General features: G+C 41.8%; 1 long non-coding RNA gene across 1 annotated transcript; it reads right to left on the reverse strand.

Annotated features, from left to right (window-relative positions):
- Positions 1–5813: 5813 nt before the first annotated feature.
- LOC138672201 (uncharacterized) lies at positions 5814–7078 on the reverse strand. The gene is made up of 3 exons (XR_011319638.1): positions 6844–7078; positions 6595–6745; positions 5814–6165 (listed from the first exon to the last, which is right to left on the reverse strand). It is a non-coding gene; the product is annotated as an uncharacterized lncRNA (long non-coding RNA).
- Between the last annotated feature and the right edge of the window lie 2125 nt (positions 7079–9203).

The raw sequence follows: 9203 nt of genomic DNA on the forward strand, positions 1-9203 counted from the left end.
TAGCCTACTTTATTATTTGGGCCTACTAACTCTGTCTGCCACTCATTACAGTTGTCCTCCACTGAACAAAGCAATGCCACCTGTTTAGTCCTGTTAACAATTTTGAACTGCATTTTGCCTACTTTATTATTTGGGCCTATATCTGTGTTTCCTCCTCATCCTGCCCATTGCCCAGCCACTGCTAGATGAATCTGCTGGTACATTGGACTACAAGGAGGAAGCTAACCATTTAACACAGCAATTTTTGGAAAAAGGGTACCCCAGACAGGTGTTGGATAAAGCATGTGAAGAGGTGGCCTCACTGTCAAGGGATAGCTTGTTGAAGAATAACAACAATAAGACCACCACAACAGGAGTTGTAAATCTACAACAGCAAATTTTTGATTTACCATTTATAACGCAGTTTCATGCCAGGCACAATAAATTTACCAACATTATACGTAAGCACTGGTCGGTCCTACAAAAGGACAAAGTGATAGGAGAGCACCTCCCGAGCAATCCTAGATTTATATACCGCAAGACCCAATCCTTAGGTCATCTAATAGCCCCCACTACTAGAATGGTCCTTGCAAAGAAATCAGGGGGAGTGACAGTGCCCAATTATTCAAAGGAAGGATTTTTACCATGTAAAGGGTGCTATGGATGTATGCACACTAGTTTTAAAAAAACAAGACAATTAACATTTTTGGACTTGGATGGAACCAAACAATTTACAATTAGAGATTCTATGTCCTGCCACACCACCAGAGTAATCTACCTAATTCAATGTCCATGTAGGAAATTGTATGTTGGGCGTACAAAGTGACAATTAAAAGTATGCATACAGGAGCATTTCAAAAACATACAAAAAGGGTTCACAGGACACCCACTCTCGCGACATTTTAGGGACAAACACGGGCAATCCCTAAAAGGCATGCACTTTTGTGGTATACAAACTGTGCGTCCGGATAAAAGAGGGGGAGACTTCCTCATGAAAATGTCAAGAATAGAATCCCAATGGATTTTTTCCTTAGACAGTTTATACCCTAAAGGGTTAAACTGCAAACTTGAATTGCATGCATTCTGATTATCATGAGGTGACATCCAACAGTTCATCGCCACTTTGACTATTAATTTTCTCCCCTCTTCCTATATATTAAATATTAAATATTTAATATTGAGAACGGAAGGCATTGTGTTTGCAATGAGCCTGTAATCAGACTTCCAGGTACTTCTTTTCTAGATTTGTTTTTATAAAATCTTTTGAAAAATTATTTAAAAAATTATTAGAAAAATTTTTTAAAAAAAATTTCAATTTTATTTTTAGAAAATTATAAAAATGTTTTTAAAATGATTTAAAAAAAATGTCAAAAATTTTTTTCAAAAAATTCAAAAATGTTTTTTAAAATTTTTTCCCAAAAATAAATTTTTATATAAACATTTTCTTTGTTTTTTTACTAATACATTAACTTATTAAGTGTGTGGTTGTTTTTTAATCAGAATGCATTCTCACATTTTATTGGTATAATAAAGGTAGATTTCTATTTCTAGTGAAAGTTTTTATATTGTATTATAATTCACCCGAAGTTATTAGGGTACATTACACCATTTGTGGTTGGTGTGTTAATCTGTATGGGTTCTAGACCTTATATATATATATATATATATATATATATTAAATGAATATTTTTAATAGAATAGACACATCAGTAGGATTCACATACATTTATTACTACATTCTACTGCGGGGGCACAGTAAGGTGTACACATAATGATAATGGAGTGTGACAGTTTAATTTAATTCAATCTATGGCCAGGATGGGGCTCCCAGTGGGGTGCCTGCAGAAGTGCTTATATACGGGGCAAGTTACGTAGGGTGGTAACCCTGATGAAGGAGTGCGTTATACTCTGAAACACGTCGGTTAGTCTTTTGGCCCCAGTAAGGCTCCGTAGGCCTGTGACGTCACACGCTGTTTTGACAGCGTCGGCCATCTTTTCTCAGTGTAACCAGGGACGCCTCCAGCCGGGACGTTCCCTGGCTCTGCACTGTTCAGCAGCAATTTGCACTAAGTGCGGGCAGCACCGGTTGACTTGTGCCCATCATTCTACAAGCTCCTGTGAGCCACCTTGCCTCCATATTCACCACAGATATCGGTGAAGGGCAGCACACCATTCCCGGCACCCATCACGGACATTTAGGCTATGTGCACACATTGCAGATTTTCCAGCTTTTTTTTCTGCACTAAAATCTGCAGCTCATGGCAGAAAACGCAGGTGCGTTTTTGGTGCGTTTTTGGTGCGTTTTTGGTGCGTTTTTCAGTGCGTTTTTTAGTGCGTTTTTTAGTGCAGATTGTCTGCGTTTTTTACCTAAATAAAGCTCTGGAAACTTGACAAACTTCAGTTACAAAAAAAAAAAAATAATGATGTCATTTCCTTGTCCATCCCCTTCTTCTTTCATCCTCCATTTTGTGCAAACATGAGTGGAAGTTACCAAAATATGCCGCAGGTACACGTCCGCAGGCCGCACCGGATACTTATGCTGGGGTTGCTGCTGCAAATCTTGAATATGCATAGACAGCAGGTAAGCTGAAGTGCATTTTTTTTTTTTTTACGCTAAACATATTCTACAGCGCTTTACCGACATCTTGATTTTTCTTAATTTTCACAGTGTTGTGTTGTAAAAAAAATGTATTTTTTTTTATTTTAGAGGCAGCAGCAGGAGAGAAGACGGAAAAGACTGTGGGTGCACCCGCTTGTTGCAGAACGTACACAAAAAGGCCACTTTTATGTGCTTTATAATGATTTGCGGAAGTAAGTAGAAATTCATGAAAATACAAAGTAATGTTTTTCCACAAATGTTATGATATGTTATGTAACAATTTTTTTTTTTTTTTTTTACATTTTCAGATACCCGGAAAAGTTCGTTTCATTTTGCCGTCTGCCAATCCTGGCGTTCGACCGACTTCTGGCAATAGTTTCCCCCCATCTCACACTGCAAGACACTTTTATGAGGAAGGCCATCTCTGCTGAGGAAAGGCTGCTCATCACCTTGCGGTAAGTAAATAATTTTTGGGTTGAATGTTATTAGGGCTCTTTCACATGTCCGTGTGTCCGGTATGTGTGATGAAAGTTTTCACATGTCTCGGAGACACTGACAAACTAATAAAGGTACCGTCACATTTAGCGACGCTGCAGCGATCTAGACAACGATGTCCATCGCTGCAGCGTCGCTGTGTGGTCGTTGGAGAGCTGTCACACAGACAGCTCTCCAGTGACCAATGATGCCGAAGTCCCCGAGTAACCAGGGTAAACATCGGGTTACTAAGCGCAGGGCCATGCTTAGCAACCCGATGTTTACCCTAGTTACCATTGTATAATTGTAAAAAAAAAAAATAAAAAATCCATTCCTGTCGCGTCCCGCAGCGTCAGCTTCCCTGCAGTAAGTGCGCTGGACGGAAAGCAGAGCGGTGACATCACCACTGTGCTCTGCTTTACGGGCAAATACTTTACGGGCAAATGCTTTACCGGAAATATCATGTTTATAACACGCCAGGAAAATGTAAACATTTTTGTGTGCTACCAGATGTGCCCACTGTATTTTATGCCTTATCTACAGAATTCTATAATTTGGGCCCTGGGTCAGTGGAGATACATCATACCCGTGTGTGTGTTTTGTAATGTTATTCCATCTTGCTGTGTCCAGTTTGTGCGCCTCCCTTCTTGCGATACCTCTCTTCTGCGCAGATGTACTTTCTGGTCCTGATGAGGATAGAGCAAAGTGCGCAGATGTGCATGCGCTGGGCCTGTCTCCTTTTCTTGCCTTCGCTCACTGCAGGACTTACTTCTGCCCTCAACAGGCCGGATTAGTGCGTTGAAGGAAGTAGGAGGGTGGTGTCGTTGGCTAAACATTGGAGTGGCTGGACACGGACCTGCAAGTCCCTTCTGATGTGACTGGTGGTTTATTTATTGATACCCTTGTGTTGTGCCGTGTTACTAAGGGCAGCATTATAGAATACTTTAGATAAAACATGAAAGGGGCTGAACACATATTATAGCGCCCATAACTGCTGACATGTTTTATTGTATTTTTGTGTGACATTTCTAATATTCATTTTTGTTTCTTTGCAGATTTTTGGCCACAGGAGAGAGCTATACATCCCTGCACCTCCAATTTAGGGTTGGTAAATCCACCATCTCTAACATTGTGAGGTGCACATGTACCGTCATCTGGCAGAAGTTGCAGCCTATAGTGATGCCTTCCCCAACCGAGGAGACTTGGCTGCAGGTTGCAGCAGGCTTTCAGTCTGTGGCCAATTTCCCAAACTGCATAGGTGCAGTCGATGGTAAACATGTAAGGGTTCAGCAGCCACCACGATCAGGATCACGCTTCTTTAATTATAAGAAGTATTTTTCAGTGGTCCTGATGGCGGTGGCTGATGCACATTACAAATTTGTTGCCATTGACGTTGGTGCCTATGGTAGTACTGGGGATTCTCGGGTGTTGCGAACGTCACAGATTGGGATGCAAATTCTTCAAGATGGCGGAACGCTCCCAGCCCCAAGACCTTTGCTGGGTTCCACACATCCAGTACCCTTTGTGATGGTATCGGATGAGGCGTTTCCCTTAACGACAACCCTGCTGCGCCCATACCCACGAAGGGGACTGAATGCCCGGCGAAGGATTTTTAATTATCGGCTGAGTCGTGCACGCAGATATATGGAATGCACCTTTGGGATCATGACTAGTCAGTGGAGGATCTTTCACACACCCATCCAGTTGGACACAGACACCGTTGATGCTGTGATTAAGGCTTGCTGTGTACTCCACAACTATGCTCGTGAGTACAACACTGACGTAGATGTGGAGTACCAGCAGCCAATATTTAATCCAGTGGTCAACGTGGGTCTGGGAAGGCCGTCCAACTCGGGTGTGCGTGTGAGAGAATCCTTCACTGACTACTTCATGAGTCCAGAAGGTGCCGTGCACTGGCAATACTCCTGTGCTGGTGTTGGGCAGCCTGAGCAGCAGAGAAGGATGGAAGAACATTGACTGACCAAGATGGGAAGATCTATACCAAAAGATAGAAGATGTCAAGATCCCTATTAATCAAAATCAACATCGATATTCAATTTTGTTTGTTGTATTTTTTTGGGGAACAAAATAATTTGTAATTTTTATTTATGGTTAATAAAAAAATTCTTATTTTAATTTGGTTGTTTTTGGATTGAATAAGTATTGTATATATAAAATTCTTAACTAAGAATTATTCTCCATCCCATTGTCCAGTGCGCATACAGCCATCACACTATGTCCATCCCATAGTCCAGCCCCCATATAGCCATGACACCGTACACCTGTCAGCTAAGTATGTAAAGTATCTAAAAATCAGAGATGACATTTGATCAACATTCATTTATTTAACAAGCAACTAAATTTTTCCAAACACTTGAGAAAAATTTTTTCAATATGAAAAACTGAACTAACTTTTTCAAAAACAATTGCATCTTAATGCAAGTAGGTGTATTCCTGGGAACACCCATATGAGCTACTTGTGTCAGTCATGAAAGATTGACTTGCTGATGGTCCCAGGCTTGTGTTTCCTCCTCCAGAAAAATTCTGTGCCGGTTGGGTGTAGGAAGACACTCTATAGTGCGGTTCACTGGGTTTCGGTCGTGGGCGAAAGAGTCCGAAAACCCCCGTCAAAACATTCTCGTATGACTCAATTGGAGCAGGGTCCTCCAGAGCGGTGAGGGATGTTTGGCACAGAGACATGAAGAGAGACTGCCTATCCAGTGGCAGTGAGCGTGCCTTTCGGGCAATGATCAATGCAAAAAAGTCACACTGGTCCTCACTTGAGGATTGTTTCAGTAAATCAAGTGTGTCACTGGCCATCTTCTCAGTTTTATCCTCATTTTTTTTTTTTTTTTTTTTTAATGGACTCTCCTGCCACCGGATAGGGAGCTCTCTTCTCTGTTACCACAGCTTCTGACGAACCAGATGATCCAACAGCTGCTGCAGTTGATGTGCCTGCAGCAGCTGCTGGACATGCGGCTTCAGCAGAAGCTGTGGTAAGAGATGGAAAAATTGTCCCTCCCGCTCCCGAGGAAGTGCCTGCTCCATCAGTGCCTGCTCCATCTTCGGAGTGGTCATCCACAGGAGGCGGGTTGGAAAGGTTTCCCTCAGTCCTGTGTGAGAAAAGGAAAAAAGTTATTAATCATGACCGCTGCGGAGGAGCAACATTTTAGGAACAGCATAAAGGCCGCTTACTCCAAAACGCTGTTAATTTTTTGGCATGTGTGCTGATAATGCATGTTTTGATTTAACACATGCGTTATCACCACATGCTATCCAAACAATGTGCTAGTTATCTTGCGCAGTCAAAGTGCCAACACAAGATAAATAGACATGGTGTGGTGCCATAGCTATCACAACTCCATCTTTGGAATCATAGCGCAGACAGGATTTTGGAAAATGCTCTCTTCACTATGGTATAACATCTGGATGCTGTGTATTGAACGCTGCGGCAGGACACAGCATTCAATACGCAGTCAACTGTGCTACACCACATGGCAACATTGATGAGGCTACATATATATTAGTGGTTTATAACCTACCTCCGCAAAGTCCGGCTTGTAAGCAGGAACTGCAGTTCATCGTAAAAAGGAAACGTTATTCGACTTGGAGAAGATCCACTACGGTCACATGTATTGATGAATTTATTGTACCGGTCACGAACTGACCTCCATCTCTGCTTGACATTTTTTTCTAAGAAAAAAAAAAATATATATATATATTTTCAAAGTAAATGTATCATAAACTCTAATAATAATAATATTAATAATAATCGGTAACAATATAATTACCAATTTCCAATTGGTTTGCAATGGACAGGGAATCCCACTCCGGATAGAGGTCCCTCACAATCTTGGTCCAGCAATGGTCTCGGAAATATTTGTCCTTGTAGGACACATCAGCGGCATCCCATATACAAGGTATATCGCGAACCTACAATGAATAGAATAGTGTCATTACATACTATATCCAAATGATAAGTAATCTAAAAGGGAACCTGTCACCCCCAAAATGGGAACTGTAGATAAGCCCTCGATGTTTCCTCTAAGATGATCAAAAGAGGTTAGATTATAGTGACACAGGGGCGGTAACAGACCGATGGGCGTTGCTGTCCGGTACATCCTCTCCCATCTTGTTGTTATGACGTCCTCTTGTATTCACACTGCGGCTCCTGCGCAGGCGTACTTTGTCTGCCCTGTTGAGGGCATTACGTTGCATTACTGCAGTACGTTGCTGTGCCCTCACCAGGGAGATGAGCCACAGCGTGAATACAAGAGGACGTCATCATAAGAAGATGGGAGGGGCTATACCAGACCGCCACGCTCATTGGACCGGTACCGACCCTGGGTGAGTATAATCTAACCTCTTTTAATCATCTTTGAGGATACATCGGGGGCTTATCTACAGTATACCAGAATGGGTAGATAAGCCCCTGATGACGGTGGGCTTAGCTCAACTTCCATGTTGGAGTTAAGAGGTTTCCTTACAGCACAAATGTTTAAAAATTTGACATTGCATTTCACACGTCAGTGGCTCCGGTACGTGAGGTGACAGTTTTATCACGTACCTGAGACACTGACTCACGTAGACACTTTAAAATCAATGTATCTCTACAGATAACATAGTAACATAGTAACATAGTTAGTAAGGCCGAAAAAAGACATTTGTCCATCCAGTTCAACCTATATTCCATTATAATAAATACCCAGATCTACGTCCTTCTACAGAACCTAATAATTGTGTGATACAATATTGTTCTGCTCCAGGAAGACATCCAGGCCTCTCTTGAACCCCTCGACTGAGTTCGCCATCACCACCTCCTCAGGCAAGCAATTCCAGATTCTCACTGCCCTAACAGTAAAGAATCCTCTTCTATGTTGGTGGAAAAACCTTCTCTCCTCCAGACGCAAAGAATGCCCCCTTGTGCCCGTCACCTTCCTTGGTATAAACAGATCCTCAGCGAGATATTTGTATTGTCCCCTTATATACTTATACATGGTTATTAGATCGCCCCTCAGTCGTCTTTTTTCTAGACTAAATAATCCTAATTTCGCTAATCTATCTGGGTATTGTAGTTCTCCCATCCCCTTTATTAATTTTGTTGCCCTCCTTTGTACTCTCTCTAGTTCCATTATATCCTTCCTGAGCACCGGTGCCCAAAACTGGACACAGTACTCCATGTGCGGTCTAACTAGGGATTTGTACAGAGGCAGTATAATGCTCTCATCATGTGTATCCAGACCTCTTTTAATGCACCCCATGATCCTGTTTGCCTTGGCAGCTGCTGCCTGGCACTGGCTGCTCCAGGTAAGTTTATCATTAACTAGGATCCCCAAGTCCTTCTCCCTGTCAGATTTACCCAGTGGTTTCCCGTTCAGTGTGTAATGGTGATATTGATTCCCTCTTCCCATGTGTATAACCTTACATTTATCATTGTTAAACCTCATCTGCCACCTTTCAGCCCAAGTTTCCAACTTATCCAGATCCATCTGTAGCAGAATACTATCTTCTCTTGTATTAACTGCTTTACATAGTTTTGTATCATCTGCAAATATCGATATTTTACTGTGTAAACCTTCTACCAGATCATTAATGAATATGTTGAAGAGAACAGGTCCCAATACTGACCCCTGCGGTACCCCACTGGTCACAGCGACCCAGTTAGAGACTATACCATTTATAACCACTCTCTGCTTTCTATCACTAAGCCAGTTACTAACCCATTTACACACATTTTCCCCCAGACCAAGCATTCTCATTTTGTGTACCAACCTCTTGTGCGGCACGGTATCAAACGCTTTGGAAAAATCGAGATATACCACGTCCAATGACTCACCGTGGTCCAGCCTATAGCTTACCTCTTCATAAAAACTGATTAGATTGGTTTGACAGGAGCGATTTCTCATAAACCCATGCTGATATGGAGTTAAACAGTTATTCTCATTGAGATAATCCAGAATAACATCCCTCAGAAACCCTTCAAATATTTTACCAACAATAGAGGTTAGACTTACTGGCCTATAATTTCCAGGTTCACTTTTAGAGCCCTTTTTGAATATTGGCACCACATTTGCTATGCGCCAGTCCTGCGGAACAGACCCTGTCGCTATAGAGTCACTAAAAATAAGAAATAATGGTTTATCTATTACAT

The sequence above is a fragment of the Ranitomeya imitator genome, chromosome 3 (assembly GCF_032444005.1).
Source record: "Ranitomeya imitator isolate aRanImi1 chromosome 3, aRanImi1.pri, whole genome shotgun sequence".
In the NCBI taxonomy this organism is placed as follows: Eukaryota; Metazoa; Chordata; class Amphibia; order Anura; family Dendrobatidae; genus Ranitomeya; species Ranitomeya imitator.